The 17,666-nt window shown below is 42.4% G+C and overlaps 1 long non-coding RNA gene across 1 annotated transcript in view; it reads left to right on the forward strand.

The window, feature by feature from the left end:
- Nucleotides 1-17,196, forward strand: part of LOC116901897 — a 380,164-nt gene extending 362,968 nt beyond the window's left edge. Inside the window, exon 4 of the long non-coding RNA XR_004388029.1 lies at nucleotides 16,184-17,196. This is a non-coding gene — a long non-coding RNA (uncharacterized LOC116901897). The remainder of the gene's footprint in view (nucleotides 1-16,183) is intronic.
- Nucleotides 17,197-17,666: the final 470 nt, after the last annotated feature.

Here is a 17,666-nt window from a genome sequence, read left to right on the forward strand (position 1 = left end):
ATTTAATACTCATGTTTGATGATCATGGAACAGATAATGAAACCCTGCAAGGAAGGGCTGAGGGTAAGGCCCTTTAGTGTTGGTATCTTTTGTTGTAAGCTGTCTCATATCTTTTTTAGAAGTAGGCAGAGTTTAAATAATAAATGAGTGACTGGGTTGGTTAAGGCTTTAAACCCCCAGGGTCTTTCCAGACTCTGCAGCCCCTTTCACGCCCCGAGGGCAAAGCAGCCTTCTGGGAATTGGGAGGGAAAGAGAATCTTTCATTCACTTATTCATTCAACAAATAAGTTTTGAAAGGCAGAATGTGTTTTTCTTAAGCAGTCACCTTGCTCCAGGGTTTCTAGATAGAGCCCTTCTCCGGGTCTCTTTTAAGGCTACAAATTCTTGATTTTGCCCAGAGATTTTGGGGACATCGATGAAGGACTATTGATACAGTCCTAAAAGCATCGAGATGAAGTGAGTACAATCCGCAGACAGCGGGCTCCCTCCGTCTCTCCTAATGCACCAGCGGCTGATGCAGTTGCCTAATCCCTTGTCATCTGTTTATGTCAACTCATATCTTCTCCCAACACTCAGATGAAACCTGATGTGACCTCATGTAACACAGCAGAGGTGTCACCTTGCAGCAAACCCTGAACAACAGTCTCCCTTGATTTCGAAATGCATCAAAATTGGAATTATTTATGATCAGGTTTATCTTTCTGAAGCATTTTGCTTCTGGTTGTAGCTAAATTATACCAGTTGATTAACACAGGCAATCAATGTCAGCCTGTCGGAGGTGTCTTAACTTGCTATATATACTTTTGGTAAATATCACAACAGTGTTTTAATCTGTAAATCGGATTTGTCAGGGCTGATTCATTTAAATTGTTCACACGCCCCAAATTCTCTCTGACAGCATCTATGTGGGAGCCTGTCTTCTGAAAAAAGATAACATTACCTGAGGCTTGTGTTGGCTTAATAGTGGAAAAAATACTGCACTGCAAGAAATAAAGGAGAGGCCACCTCATATACACCGGGCTCCTTCACAAAGCCAGCCCCAAGCAGAGAACATGAACTGGGGTCAAGGAGAGGTCAAAAACATATAAAATGTCAATGATGCTATTAATACCTGTGACAAAAAAAAAATCCATCAATACCTATGTGCTATGGCCTGTGCTAAGAATTTTTTGTTTGGCGGGTTTGTTGTTGCTGTTGTTGTTGTTGTTGCTGTTGTTGTTTTTGTCGTCATTGTTGTTGTTTTTGTTGTTGTTCTGCATTGCCCAGGTGGGAGAGGTGGTTCAGTTGCTAAGAGTGTTTATTGCTTTCCAAAAGGATTCAATTCCCAGCACCCTCCACAACTCAAAACTGCCTGTAATTTCAATTCCAGGATATCCAACACCATTTTCTGGCCTCTGTGGGTACAAGGAACACATGCAGTACACAGACATACATGCGGACAAAGACTCGTATATAAAATAAATAACATTTTTAAATTATATGTATCAGCATATTCAATCCCAGAAGTAACTACATGAGGAAAACTTGACTGTACAAAAGCGGAGTATCCACTTGAAAAATAACTAGATGTTTGCTAGGGCTCTGCCTGACTGCAACTCTGAGAGCCAGGCTGAGCATTCTGACTGACTAGGGATTTGAAGGAAGAGCAGGATGACTGGAATAAGGACTCTATCTACCCCAAGCCAAAGTCCCTAATGGCTTCCCCAACCCTCCCTTCACCCATGTTAGCAATATTTTGTCATTCTTGAACACAAGTAGCCCTTCGTAAAATTAAAAATATTAATAGCAGATGGTTACTTTTCAATATTTCTTCAGTACAAACATGACGTAAGTGCCTTTTCAAGTTCTATGTCATTTATCACGTGTAATTATTTTGTGAAGCATCCCTTCTTTATCACACAGGCAGGCTTAGCAGGCAGAGGAACTTGGGAACTCACAAGAAGTAGTGCGGGGCTGTTAAGGGACGAGACTCTGTGCATTAATCTACCAGGTACAGCAATGACTCCAGAGGAATCACAGAGGCTTAGGAAACAGAACCCACGTTCCTAGCCTATTTATACCCTGGGGTGCCTGTGGTCAGGCAAGGGGGCTAATCTGTTTGAGCCTTAATTTTCTGACCTTTTTCCCTCCAGGAAGAAGTGACCTTTGACCTACAACTCAGACTGACTGGGAAGACCAAATATGGCCATTCCTGGCTATGTGCTTTGTGTGGTATGAAGTCCCATGTAGAGGCAAATATATAAAAGGGGACCATGTTACCCAGATGTGTCCCACAAGATTTTATTTTGGGGATAATGGAACACTTTGAAGCCAACGCTCTTTCAAAACCGAGTTGTGGGAACTTAGTTTCAGGGTGCCAGCAGCTGGCTCAGTGGAGCAGTACTCCAAATAATTAAATGAACTTTCTTCAAAAACAACCAAAAAATTCCTGTAGACGGATGCTTTCGCACGCTCCCAGCCCCGTGGCCCTATAACCCTAGGGAAAACTGTTTGCTGTGTTTTTAAACTAGAAATCTATTTCTATGCTGGGTGAGACTTTCAAAATGAAATTTGACAGTTTTTTCTTCGATTCTTCCCTCTCCCCACCCCATATCTGTTTGTTTGTATTCGCTCTCTTCTCCCCAGGGTGTTTCCAACTGCCAGGAAGGCTGCCAGCAGGGCAGGCTGGAAGCTGTAGTAACCTAGGGGGTGGGGGTATCTTGGATTGAGTGAAAAGGAGAAAAAGGCTAAGGCGTTTCTGGCTGGCAGGTGCACCTGTAGGAAGAAGGGGCTTCTTGTGGCTGTAGGAGCCTCAGGGAACAGAAGGGAGCCAGTATAGAAGAGGGACGAAGGATGGGAATGGGGAGGCCAGGAGGCAGATTCTCTATGCTCTACTCCATAACACTGGACTTGCAATGAGGCCCCCACATCACCTCCACCGTGTGTGTGTGTGTGTGTGTATGTGTGTGCACGTGCATATGTATATATAGAGAGAGTTTTTAAATATAATGTTATGTTCTCTTCCCCTTCTCTGTCTCCAGACTCTCTCATATACGCTTTTTTAAAACCCATGGCCTCTCTTTTGTATTGTTATTGCATGTACATATGAATGTACAAAAATACTCCTAAATATAACCTACTCCATCTTTATAAAGGTGTATGTGTGTGTTCTCGGGGCTAACCACTTAGTATTGTGTAACCAATTGGTTTGTTCTTCCCTGGGGAAGACTATACCTCCCACTCTCAACACTCCTTAGTCGCCTGTAGATCTTCGTATAGGGGTGAAGCCTCAAGGGCTTCTCCCTTGTCCACTTCGGCATGTCTGTTGTTGTGGTTCTTGTTTTGCTTGTGTTTGGGCTGTTGTGTTGGTGAGAGTTTATGGATGTAGCTTCTGACATTTCTAGAAGACATGCTATCACAGAGAATTCTCTGTTCCTCTGGCTATTACACTCTTCCCACCTCCTCTTGAGAATGTTCGCCGAGCCTTAAAGTGTGTAAGCATTTTATAGTTGTACTCATTAGAACTGGGCTCTGCAACTCTCCCTATTGATTGGTTATAGTTTTCTGTAGTGGTCTCCATCTGTTGCAAAGAGAAGTTTCTTTGATGAAGGGTGAGGACTACTACATTTACCTGTAGTTATAAGAGCAAATATTTAGGATGTAGTTAGGGATTATGCTGGTTTGGTGGTTGTAGGCTCTCCTCTGAGATCCATGACGTCACTGGCACTGAGTAGTTTGCTAGATTTTCAGTACCAGGCATGAGTTTCTTCTTGTTGAGGAGGTCTTGAGTTCAATTAGAAAATTCAATTAGAGAGTAATACATTGATTAGTACCAATGTATTTGTGCTACTATTGTGCCCTGTGCTGGTCATTGTTGTAGACAGTAGGCATCATAACTGGGTAGGACCTCCTTTGGAAGCCTGCATGGTACCTTTGGTAACATGATAGTTAGGACACTTAAGTCAGTTCTAGCTCAGGACCTCTGGACTTTGCTTCTGAAGTATGTGGTATCTTCAGCAACGGAAACTTACCTTTTACATCTGGGGGCAACCAAGGGCAATAGCAGTAGGATGTATATTTTACAAGTTTCTTGGACAGTCATTCTCAACAACTCAAAGAGGCCTTCCCATGCCTGGTATTAGGGCTTTGTTTTGTTTTGTTTTGTTTTGTTTGGGTGGTCTTTGGCTTTTGGAGGAGTCTTGTTAGTACAGATGGGAAAAGTTAATTAAAACTATATATGTATATTTATGGGGAATATATTTTTTATAGAATTATATGTGTCACAGGTTTAGGACATCCTTATTGTCATTTTTATACTCCTCCCTCCTTCTCTGTTTACCTCCTTCTCCCATCTCTAAAGAGCCCCCTTTCTCATTCCCTGATCAGATTACTATACCAGATGCAGCTCCCTATTCTTGACCCTCAAATGCCCTATCCTGGCAATAATCCCATTTTCCATCATTTTGAATAAAGTAACCTAGACCCAGAAAGACAAATGTCATATTCTCTCTCCTTGGAGGCTCCCAGCTCCAGATACTCAGACACCAGTCCCTAGCACCTCCACCTCTTTCAGCTTCATGCCCCACCCCTACTGCTCTCACTCTATTGCCCCTGCCTGATGGATTCACCAACTGAGTCCATGCTGACAGCCTTTCCAGACTCTCTAAACAGAACCCTCATTCAAAACTCAGAGAAACCCAAACCTAAGCATACATTGCATAGAAGCTATCAGTCTTCAACTGAAAATTGGCATTCTGTCTTGGTATACAAAGCTATAGCTCAAAGAAGAAAACAAAGTGTGAAAAGAAGGTTGTATTCTGTGCTCTGGAATGTGGGGTTGAAAACCTTTTCTGAAGGCCAAGTTAATAAATATTCCAGCTGCTGTGGCTATTAAGTCTGTCAAGACTATTCTACTCTGGTCCTTGTAAAGAACCATCCACAATGTGAATATGGCTACATTCCAATAAAACTTTATTTATAAAATCAAAATATTTGGGTGGCAGATTTTAAATACTACTGCTGGAGCAGTAAATATTGCTTTTGAAAAATAAGTTACCACCATACTGAATGATACCCAATTTTAATCCCAGAACTCAGGAGGCAGAGACAGATAGATCTGTATGAGTTCTAGGCCAACATAGTTCCAGGCTACCCAGGGCTAATAGGGAGGAGACCTTGTCTCAGAAACACAACAAAACAAACAAACAAACAAACAAAAAACAAAATCCAAGGTTCTACCTTGACATATTTGTAAATTACAAAACACTGGAATTTTTTGTCACATGACAGGTAAGCTTACCCATGCGGCTAGACACCAGTTAGGCTGCTGATGTTGGTTTGCTACGGCAACCCTCTGAAAAGAGCAAATGGAGCTTTCTCATATGCATCCCCACCTGTAAGATATCCTGACCCTGGTGAAGACCAGATGCCCCCATCTTACCATCTCTCTCACCCTGGCTCCCTATAGTGGGAGTTGGTCTGCCTAGAGTACTCCTCACACCTCACTACCAAACCTAAACCATGAAGCCTGCCCTCTCACTGTCTGTGAAGCCCTCTCTCTGACCTTTACTGGCAGGTGTGCCTAATGTCCAAGTCTTTTCCCTTTTCCAGGGCCTCTTTCCTTCTCAGAGGTATGGTGTTGTGCTGGTCAGTTTTCTGTCAGTTTGTCATAAGCTGTCATCATTTGAGAGGGGGGAATCTCAATTGAAAAACGGCCACCATAAGGTCAGGCTGTAGGCAAACCAAGCCTATAGAAGATTTTCTTAAACTAGTGATTGATGTGGGGGAGCCCAGCCCATTGTATGTGGTAAGGTTACTGGGCTGGTGTTCCTAGGTTCTATAAGAAAGCAGGCTAGCAAGCCTTGAGGAGTAAGCCAATAAGCAGCACTCCTCCATGACCTCTGTATCAGTTCCTGCCTTCATGTTCCTGCCCTGTTTGTGTTCTTGTCCTGATTCCCTTTAATGATGAAGAGTGATGTGGAAGTGTAAGCCAAACATACCCTTTCATCCCCAAGTAGCTTTGGGGTCATGGTATTGCATCAGAGAAATAGTAAGACTAATTAGAACAGAGTGCAAACCTATAGCAGACCCATTCCTTAAGAGAACTATAGCAGACAGGCATCCACTTCAAGGGTGTCAGCCCAATCCAGACTCTCCTTCGTGGAGGTTGCACTCCTCCTCCTCGGGTTTAATGTTTTTATTACTAAGACATAGTTGGGGTACCGTAAAACCCATCCTGTATCTCAGTTTACAGTTCCCAAATCTGCACTGCTAAAGTCTCCCTAGCAGGCATTTGCATTGCAGCCTAAAGACTAACCATCTGGATGAAGTCTTAGCCCCTGTGTAGTTCATCTAAAGGTAGAAGCAAAGTCCTGGAAGAATTTGGAGCATGGGAGTCTGAGTAAGACTTAGAGGTGACTAATATTTCCTAGAGAGAATGGAGTAACAATACCCAGAGAGGAATGGTCAGTCAAGAGTTCAGAGTGGCAGGAACATAATAAAAAGCCAAGCACAGTGGTAACAGCTCATAATCCCAGCAATGCATAGGAGATGAAGACAGGCAGATTCCTGGAACTTGCTGACCACCCAGGCTAGCCTAATCAGTGAGAGACCCTGCCTGAAAAGACAAGGCAGATACTTTCTGAGTGGGAATAACCCCTGAGATTGTTCTCTGGCCATCATGTGTGTGGATATCCCTACACACACACACACACACACACACACACACACCCACACACACACACACACACACACACACACCCCTCAACTAGGGGAAGCTTCTTCCCCAGGGGATATATAGCAATGTCCAGAGGTACTTTTGGATGTCATGACTGAAGCAGCATCTAATAGGTTAGAGGCTAAGGATATCGTTAAATACTCTCCAGTGCACAGGCCATGAACAAAGAAGCTCTTGGCTGTAATTGTCAACAGTGCTGAGGCTGAGATTTTAAGAATGTCTTTGTTCAGCAGTTCTCACACTATGAAGAGTTATGTCATGGGTAGGCAGGCCATCACACTAGAGTGCTTAGTGGCCTAGCTCCCTCAAGTGGAGTGTATGGTTGAACCTCAATGGAGACTGGCCCAGGGGTGTGGTAGCAGGAAAGAGCAAGCATGTGGCAAATAATCTTTCCTGGTATTATAGCTTTTCCCTCACAGATGCAGATGAGAATGTAACTCTCCAGGGGATGCTATTCCAAGGGTGATTCAGATGAGGGGTGGAATTGAGGTGAGCTGCTGCTGATACTGACTACGCCTCTTGGTCACCTCCAGTCCTGCTGACTTGATGTGGACCTGATATGGGTTCTGTACAGAAAGCAGGGCAAACATTATTCAGTAGTTGGCTTCTTAGCTGTTTCTTATTGAGTTTTGGCTTCACCTTCTAATATAATTCTATCTCCTTTGCACCTTTAATCAATTCTTCAGTTTCTGGTCTGTTCATGCCCCTTGCCCTTTTCTTTCTATTGCATGCTTTTGATGAATTCCTTCTTTGGTCATTTCAGTGTATACCAGCAGGGAACAGAAACGGATGTACAGCCTAAGGCACCTTTCTGAAACAGTGACCATGTCTGTTGCATTAAATACCAAGCTTATGTGAATAGAATGGCATGGGCCTATAATTCCAACACTTGTGAGACAGAGGCAGGAAGATGGGCCCAAGTCCAAGGCCATTCTGGCCCAGCTACCAAGTTTCTGATAAGACAGGACTACATAGCAAGACCTTGTCCTTAAAACAAATGTCAAAAACAAAGAAGGGAAAATTTCAAAAAGGCCAAGCAATCTTGCAAGAAAAAAATTCTAGACTGTGTTGCCAGAAGCCAGAGGACCTGAGTAAAGAAAATCATTTTGTTTATCTGTTGCTATGGACAACTAACTCACAGTGACTTAAACACTACTATTAGGTTACATAGATTTGTAGGTTGACTTAGTTCCCTTGAGTGGTTCTAGATTGGGGTCTCCTGAGGGCTGAATTATACTATTGAGCCTGCTTGGTTCAAGACACTGTGTTCAACCCTCAGCACTAAATTAACCAAGTCCCATGTCCAAGTACCTCATAATTCAGGTCTATTTAGATAGAAAATCTCTTCAGATAGTGTTAGTTCAAATGACATCTTACTGTTCTAGCAAAGATGTTAATCCAATATGATTATGTGAAGAAATCATTGGTGTGGAAACGGGATGCTGTAATAACATGAGAATATCAAGTCTAAGGACTGTCATACTGGAAGAAGCTGAAGGATCTATCCAGAGTCCAAAGGGAGCATGGCCCTCCAGACACCTTGGGTTTCGCTCCTAAAATTGGGGGGAATGAATTTCTGCCTTAATAACCCAACCTATTTATAGAATTCTATATAGCAACCCTAAGAAATGCATGCAGGACCTCTCAGGAAGTTGCAGTCAGATCTTGATTGAGACTGGAAGTTGGAGGCTGGAGGCTGTCTTAGTCTGTTTATGGTGGTGTAACAATGAATTTTAAATTAAGTAATTCATAAATGATAGAACTATCTTTTCTTCAGAGCTAGAGGCCTCAGATTCCAAGATGATGTATGGTTAAAGAAGTGTTTCTCAACCTGTGGGTTATGATCCTTTTGGAGTGGCATATCAGACATCCTAAAAGATCAGATATTTACATTAAGATTCATAACAGTAGCAAAATAACAGTTATGGAGTAGCAACAAAATAATTTTGTGGTTGGGGTGGGGTCACCACAATATGGTTAGAGACTTGGTTTACCTTCCTTGATGGCACCTTCTTACCACAGCCCCAATGCAGGAGAAGGGCAAGAAGGGTAGGACAGCTTGACAGACTCCCTTAAATCCTTGTACAAAGGCACAAACTCCATTTGTGTGTGTGAAGACCTTAAGGCACAATCATATCCACAAGCCTCATTTCTCAATGAACACAAGAACACAGGAGATTGAGTGTCAATGTAAATTTTTAAAAAGGGACACAGATGCCCAGGTTCACAATATATAATTACAAAAGACTCATTGAAACTGTGAGTCCAGGAGGGCATCTTCAGAAAACAGGTGACTGCTTTACAGTGACAGGGACATCTGGGCCTGCCAAGTATTTAGGCAAGTATGTTAGGCTGGTTTATGGTGGCTACAAAAGTCAGGTGGAACCAGATTTCTTTTTATGTATTCTAAAGTTATACGAAAAGCAATTCAGTGCTACTAAGATAGGACAAAGATTAGGTAGAGAAAAATGCCAGGAGAGAAAAGAACAAAGATGGGTAGACATGACACAAATGTGTGGCCAGAGGATGACATGCACAGGTGAGTACAGAAGTTGGGGACTATCACAGGGACTACCATGTGTAATGTCTCATACCCCTGTGTCTAGGAATTACCTGGTAACACTGAAGAGAGATGTGCCAGCTGAGGCTTGGAGAGAGTAATGTGTGGACAGAGCCACATGGAGAGTAGCAAAGAAAGATGACTATAGTAACATACATCCAAGACACCATCATCTGTAGGTACTAAATGGTGCCTTTGGGAAAACAGGAGTGGAATTCAGGGCAAGCTGTTGCTTCTTGCTGTCAGAGGCATTCTGGATGACATTTTCCATTTTACAGTCTGGCTCTAGTCTCTAGCAGTCACCAAACTAGACATCATTTCTGAAATTAAGGTAATAGAAGCAGTGTCAGGAGGAAGGAATAACCAATGTTTTCTAAGCAGACATTAAAAATGAATACCCTCAAAATGAATATTTCACAGAGAGGAGCTTGGCAGAGAGGAAAATGTAAAAAGATAAGACTCACCTGGTTTGTCCACATGTTCTTAAGAACACATCTCTTTTTCTCAGTTGGTCCATCTGTAATTTCCCTTCCTGGCATCCAACTGGACTTGGAGCAAGACAATGGATCTACTAAGTGTCACATTTTCTCTGATTCACACAACACAGATTGTCTCTCATCCCACACTGTAGAGCTGTGGCCCGGTGGCTTTGCTCTGGTTGATTGGCTGAGAATATGTGAGAGGCAGCCCCGTTTTCCTTAGTGTTAATTTCATCTGTGTTAAGTGTGGCCATTTTTGTCAATGATCATGAAGTGAATCTCTGTGATTAGTCATTTAACTGTATGGTAATTACAAACTAAATAGTGTTTACAACAAACCGCTTGGTTAGGAGACAGAGTCTGTGTCAAATTATAGCCTGTGAAAATTACATAAGTAAAAATTTGCATCTAGAAGGGCCCTTCATAAAAATTATAAAAAGATTGTATAATTTTTTTGTTTTCATTGCATACTAGCTCTATAATTGTCAACCCAATGAAAACTGGGTCCATAATACTTTCTTTCCAAATTATTTTTCTCATAACTGCATTAACTGCATATATATTATGAAAAGCAACATTGGCAATCATGTTGTTTTTCTTCAGATTAGTGGGAAGTATCATAATGAACACAGATCCCTCAGAATGTATTCAGTGAGGGAATGGGCAAAGAAGCTACTGGTAGGGCATGCAGCATAATGATGGCCCTGCCTCCCTTCCTGAGCCTTGAAAGATCCACTAACCTCTGAGAAGCATCCTGACTTCTAATTCTGCCTGAATTTTCAAAAGCATTCATTACTCTTTGTTCTATGATTAGTCAAGAAAAAAGCTGTCCCCTCAATCCAAATAGAGAATTGCATGAAATTTTCTAAAATGGGGATTTTTCGCTTAAGCTCTTGAATTTGGACAATTGCCTAGAAAGACTTTAATTTTTTTTTTTTTGTAAATAACCAGAAGAAAAGCTTTAAACATCAAGATCTTTTCTTTTCTTTAAAAAAACAAAATCAGAGGCAAAGAACTCAGAGTGAAACAGTCCCACGGTTGACTCTGCCTGGGGGGACTTAATCCATCAACAGAGACAACATAATTCACACCACCCGCTTTGTAGCAAGGTTGTCATTGAGGCTTACACATGCTGGAGGATGCTATTCATTTGTCTTTACCCTCTTAGCTTTAAGAGTATGAGCTTACTTCTTTCCCTTGGCTCCCAGTTTCCTCTCATTTGTCCATAAAGACCAGTGCTCATTCTGGAAATAATTTCCCCTTTCTAAAGTTAGTAGACACAACATGCTGGCAAATAAGTGCCTAATGTGTCCCACAGTTGAAGAGTGAGTAGGAAGTTAATGACAACTGGAGCATCATTTAGAGACCTCGCAAAAAGCACTCGTTCACTGATGCCCTGACGTGGAATTTATTGGTTACCCATCAAATATTCTCACTATTCTTCATCCTGCATTTCAGAATATAAAACTCCCAGCATAAAGTAGACATTTGATATTCATTGCAAAGGTAGGAAGGCTTGCTTCCAAGAACCCCCTTGTCTAAGCAGGGAGGCGGGTTTATACACAGGTCTTGCTAATATGTTTTGATTAGTATTCTGGAGTATTTAGGAAGAAGTAGCACTGAAGCGCAAATAAGGAAGTGACTCTGTCTCAGGAAATTAAGATCCACAGGAAAGGTGTGGCATGTGGTTTTAAAGAATGATCAAGTATTTATCAGCTGCAAAGAAGACTGGAAGAAATATATCCAAGTTCCTGTGTGAAGAAATGCAGGCATCACAAGCAAGGTGGGGGCCTGGGCAAAGGCCTGGAGACCTGTGGTTCTGGTAACTGTTTGCTGTGGCTGTGATCCAGAGGATGTCCAGTCGAAAGCTGTTAAGTGACATCTGGGAAGATCAACAGTTGCTAGGCACTTACAGATAAGAAAAAAGAGAAAAATAGATGGTATGGTTGATGTGGTGCAATTGGGAGGTGGGGGATAAGGGCTCCCTGCTGAAGGTCAAGTCCACTGTGGAAAACACCTCTTGAGAAAAGAGGGGAAAAAAGTTATAGCGCTATCCAAAAGATTAATGAAGATGAGAGTGCTGCTCTGGGCCTGAGATGGGTAATCTGTCAGTTTGATTAGATTGAGAAAGGTTGAGGAAAGTAGATCTCTCTCTGAGCTCCAAGGGCTTTTCTAAAGACAAGACGATCTGGAGGCCTCTGTCCTCATCCTGAATGGGCCCAGTGATGGATTCAGAATTTGAATAGGCTATAGGGAGGAGCTAGAACTACAGGATCTAGATGGCAGAAGTGACTTGAGTCACTGAAGCACATCTTTGGGGGACGGCATTGTGTTGCCCTGTTTCCTCCTTATTAACTCTACTTAGTTCCTAGCATGGTGTGTGTGAGCCAGGTTGCCATGCCCTCCCCAAAACTGATGCTGGTTGTTTGAGAATGTTCCAGGATATTCTAACTAGAGGTATGGATTCACAATAGCCACCAATGTCAAGGCCAGTCAGTGACTTCCCAGTCCACTGACACACATTCAAAAAGAGTAAGAGAATGCTAACAATGACTGTGCAGAGCAAATGCATTTATGTGTGGGGCAGGTGGACCATACCATCAGACAGAAGAACTGCTAAGGTTGAATGAGCTCAGACCTTGTGAATCTCAGAATTGAGTGGGGTCACTCCCTGCCTGCCTCTACATGCTCTGAAACACGTAAATATGACACCCCACTGAAAGGACATGGCAATCAGTCACATAGTATAATATAAACACCCGTAGTTCTCTGTGTTAATGGGGTATCTAGATAGGTTCTGTGTGTTTAACTACTGAGTTTTCCTTCCTGTGCATTTCTTTCACAAATGTATTTAATCCCTGGTTCACCCTCAGTAAGACATATGCATTCACATTCACCATCTTTAAGCCATTGTCCTGAAGAACTTCACCTAGGTCTCCCAGAGAAAGTGTTTTCTCATCCAGCCCCACTGTACTCTTGGCACCCAGTTCCCCTGGAAGAAGCAAGGACCAGGCACCCCTGTTCCCAACTCCCAGAGGTATGCCAGTACTGACTGGGTACACAGGAGACCAGGAACCACAATTGTTCCAGACTACACTGTTATTCACTCAGGGAAAACACAGATTGAGGACAACCATTATGCACTGCGTTTTGCCTTCCCTGAAAGGCGGCTATGCTCTGCGTACCTCAGTGTCCAGGCAGGACACAGCCCTGCATTCATTGCCAAGTGGGAAGGGGCTTCAAGGGAGAAAAACCTCTGCTACACCCTGCTGACAGACTCACACATCTCAGGATGGAAGGTAGATGGTGGCTGAAGTCATCTTTAGTAGGGCTGTCCTTTTTGAGATCATCCCAGATGTAACTAGAAAGCAGTCCACACATTCTATGCATGCTTCCTCGGCTCAATCAGAGAGCTGGTCATTCCTTCAGGGGAAAGGTGACATGTTCTACATGACTAGCTTATGATCCACCAAGGCTCTTGCCCTCACTGCCTAAGGGACTTAACTCCTTTCACCACAAAGTAATGAGATTTCTGAGCTAGCCAAGCAAACCCTTGCTCCCCTAGTTTGCTTATTACCCTTAGTCACAGCAAGAGGGAAGTAATTACCACAGTGACCATGTCATTCTGACCCCACAACAATATTGAAAACATAGGGACAGTACCTTGTTTGAATTAGTTCCTTCCTATGTCTTACTGTTAAAATTTTCCATTCTAGTAACATAATGGTGGCAAGAAAATAATTTTTTTATATATATTATTAGGTATGTGTTCCATTAAAGGTGGCCATCTGTATACAACCCCTTATTTTAGCTCAATCGTGGTCTTCAAGAAACTTAGGTGGTAAGTGCAAAGTTAGCATTTACAGATGAAGAAAGGGAGACCCTCGGGCTGGCACATAGGAAGCGATGATGTGTTCATTATCATTTGTGCAAACTATATGTGTGTTGGAAAAGGATGTTTCATATGCAAAGATTGGTGGCACATATTTGGATATTTTATTCATTTTTTTCTTACAACATCACTAATAAGAGATTGGAAGTTGGAAGGCTTGTGCTGAACCAAACAACACGATACCTTGTGAACTGGTGGGGCATTAGAGCCAGCAGAAGGGCGCCATGTGTCCATTTCAGAATTTTGGTTCTAGGCAATTTCAGACAGTGCATGATTAATTATGATTAATCGTATTTACTTAATAGTTCCTTGTGGATATTTCCATCTGAAAGCAGACACCTGGAAGTTATTCAAGTTGGTGGCTAAAATTTTTCATTCATCTTTTAGATGCTCCTCCGGAGCCCGACCACTTTCATCTCCTTATTTAAAAGCGTCTTCCTTTGAAAACATGGGAAAGAGTGGGTTTTTTGCTCCTAAATCCTTCTAGTCTTCCTAAGGATTCTGTGACTTGTTTAGAATTAAACTTTAAATGGGCACTGCGTCAATTAGGCTGCATCACCTAAGCTTTCTTCCTTTCAGTGCTCAGTAGGTCAGATATCTGTTTGGAAATCACAAAGGTGGGGACCAGGGAACTGCGAGCACTAAAGGCATTGTATTGGTTGAATACCTCTAAGTGTATTTACTGAGTACAACTTGCTAGTGTGGTCAGACTGGCTTCAGATTAGCAGTCCCGTTTTCTCAGCCTCCACGCGCTGGGGTTGCAGACTTACACTTGAATAGTGCTTGCAGACCACCTTGAACACCCGCTTAAAATACCTTCTGACTCAAAGTGTGACACTCAGCATATACGACCTGATACATTTCACATCCAGGTCAGGTCTTCTCAAATGGTGATCTCTGGGCACCAGTTCCCTCGAACACTTAAGATGCTCCAGTTTGGTTCAGTACCTCAGAGATGGGCCCAGGATCTACGTTTTCACAAGCATGCCAATATTATTCCCACATAGTCAAATGTAAATGTCACTTTCTCTAAACCCTTCCTCTCTGTGTAAGGAGCATGGTACTTATAGATACCAAAGACTGATCAGCAAAGATGGTGAGAGACAAGATCAGAGTGGTCGGCCATCAAGAAGTTCTTTTCTCTTAATTCTAGCCAGAGGCAGGGGATTAACTGCTGCTTTCTTTTACCTCTTGCCTTATCTAAAAGGCAAACTTTATACTTAGACAAATTTCATTCTGAAGGTAGTTTCAAAACCAATATGTGGAATGTTGGTAGAGCTGTGGCAGGAAGGGGAGGGGAACTGTCTACAAGGTGATAAATTTGTCATAGCATTTTAAAATTAAATAGTACATGAAGTTTGGGAAAGTTCAGTGTAAACTGAGTTTGGAGATCATAGCCTAGGCACATTCCCAGCCTAAGAAGGAGCCGGTAGACAGGATAACAATATAACTTATTATGAGGCTATTTGACTGGAAATAAATAAAAGGATTTTAATATAGTTTCAGACTGTGTTTCCCCTGTTTTCCTCTGCTTTTGAAGTCCATTGAATTCTTAATGTTGATTTTCTACTTTGTTTTTTTCTTTTTTTGGCTTTTAAAATCCAGTCCACTAAGGTCTACAAAGCTGTTTCCCCCAAGGCTAAGTCTGTTCTAGGTGAGCTAATCAATCAATTTCAACCCATTAGGAAAGAGCACTCAAATAAAAAGAATCCTAACCTTTTGATGGATTTGCTAGCTGTTTGCTCAACGCAATTTTTTTTTCTAATTGGCAAAATACCAGAAAGAGAAGCAGTCTTACATTTTAAGAAAGGGAAGGAGTCCAGGTTCCTGAGAACCATGCAGCATTCGGGGAAAAATGTTTCTCAGATCCGGAGCTATTGATTAAGTACAGCCTCCTTTGGTGGTGATGGAGTTGTTCTTAATTAAATCTTTCTAGCCCAAGTTGAAATGCACACATGCTTAGGATATGAAAGAAATGCTTCCAAAAAGCAAACTGGGGAGAAGATGTGATATTTGGCAGAGGCTTTGCCCTGAGCAATTCAAAAACTTTTCTTCAGACTCAGGTCTACACAGGATGAGACCTATCTGAGTCCGTTCTGCTGTCACATGACCAGCCTAGCCTTACTGCTAAACTAGACTATGGTACAGAGACTGATTTGTGATGCTACATTTGGTGAACAGGGTCTTAACCCAGAGGGATTTTTCTCTCTGACCTGTGAAGTGTGATGGGATACATTGGACGCAGTTGACAGGACTTCTTCAAGCTCGCAAAGGTTTTTGTTTTGCCTCAAAATGCTGTGTCACAACCCCAGAGACTAGACTGGGATGGGATTTACTCTTGGTGCATGAATCCTCTCACCCCACCCCCAAATGTTTCCCCCTCAACCCCAACGGTTCCCTAATAGTTGGATTAAGTGCAGATATTAGCTGTTCATTAAACTATTAGAAAAACTATATTTGTTTAATTCAGCTCTGTGATTTCAAAAGTAAGGAGAAAGAAAACACTAATGCATGTATTTCTCTTTTCTCCTTTCTAGGTTCTGCCAAGACAGAATAATCTCCAAGGTATGAGACAGTATACTATTCCCCACTTCGTTGGCTAAACTCAGAATGGTATTTTTTCTGTTTGTGGTGAGTGCGACCCTCAAATGGTAGCCAGGAGTGGTTATTGGCTCTGCTGGTGGTGTCGGTGAATGGAAAATACTACAAATATAATATGGCCGGATCAGACCAGGAAGGAGAGGGGCAAAGAAAGGAAGGGAGGAGGGGAAGAGCGGGAGGCTCTCTTGCTTGATTAGCCCTTTTATGAGACAGCAGACTTTTTGTCTCTGAGTTTCAAAGACAGAAGACAGCTTCTTTGTGAGCCAATGTGGCAGGGCCCCACACCTCCACTGAAGACTATTTTGGAAGAATTAAAAAGCAGAAGCCCCTCCTTATAGCTCTGAGTCCTCGGCTGCATGAGGTCTCCTATCCAACTCTGCAGGACCACATTAGCCAAGCTGTCTAACTTCCAGAAGTCTCCGTAAGAACACGCTATTGCGGATGTACTAATCATATTATGGAACACAATAGGAGCCCCTCTTGATTCCCTTAGAGGACCAGGCATAGAGGATGTGCACCATCTGGTTGGTGAAGGCAGGAACCATTTTTTTTTCAAGAGGGCACCCATCCAAGTTCTGTTTCATGCGCATCAGAAGGAGGAAGGATAAGCAAGTCTGTTTATAATGAGAGCGGTGCTGAAGCTAATAAGATGGGGTGTGTTTCCAGTGCGCGACGTCTCTCTGAAGCTACGTGTGTTTGCAGTACATTTGGCCGCCTTGCTTGTTCAGAGGCTGGGCTTCCAATTGAAAAATGTAAAGCTCTCCATGTGTTAATTGGAAAATAGAGGCATCTTTTGCCGTAGAGCATCTGGCTTCCTAGGTATTAATTACGGCTCTGTCTACACATAGAGACTAGTATTTTTAACATCTCTTATTCACCATGTTACTTTTAGAAACTGTTAAGTTTTCAGATCACAGGGGGAGAAGAGTAAGATAAACTCTACTAGATATTGGGTGCTTTTTAAAAATAGCTTTTGTGCTAGGTGTGGCAGCACCTGCTTGTACTCAAAATTGCTTTATTTAAAAAAAATCTCAACCACCTTTTTATTCTTTAAAAATTGCATACAGTATATTTTTAGCATATTCTCTTCCATCCCCCAACCCCTCTCAAGTCCTCCCTACCCACTCAACTCTGTTCTTTCTCTCCCTTTCAAAACAAAATGTAAAAAGGAAAAACAAGTAAACAGAGAGAGAGAGAGAGAGAGAGAGAGAGAGAGAGAGAGAGAGAGAGAGAGAGAGAGAGAGAAAACATGGAGACAAATATGTTCTGACCAACTACTCCTGAGCATAAGACCTGTCCTGGAGTGGGATGGATATACCCAGTGTCCCACCACTGAAGAAAACTGACTTTTCATTTCCTAGCAGCTAGTGTTTGTGAATAATAGCTTCTTCAGTGAGGCCGGGGCTCTGTGCCCACATC

Source organism: Rattus rattus, chromosome 5 (assembly GCF_011064425.1).
Source record: "Rattus rattus isolate New Zealand chromosome 5, Rrattus_CSIRO_v1, whole genome shotgun sequence".
Taxonomy (NCBI): Eukaryota; Metazoa; Chordata; class Mammalia; order Rodentia; family Muridae; genus Rattus; species Rattus rattus.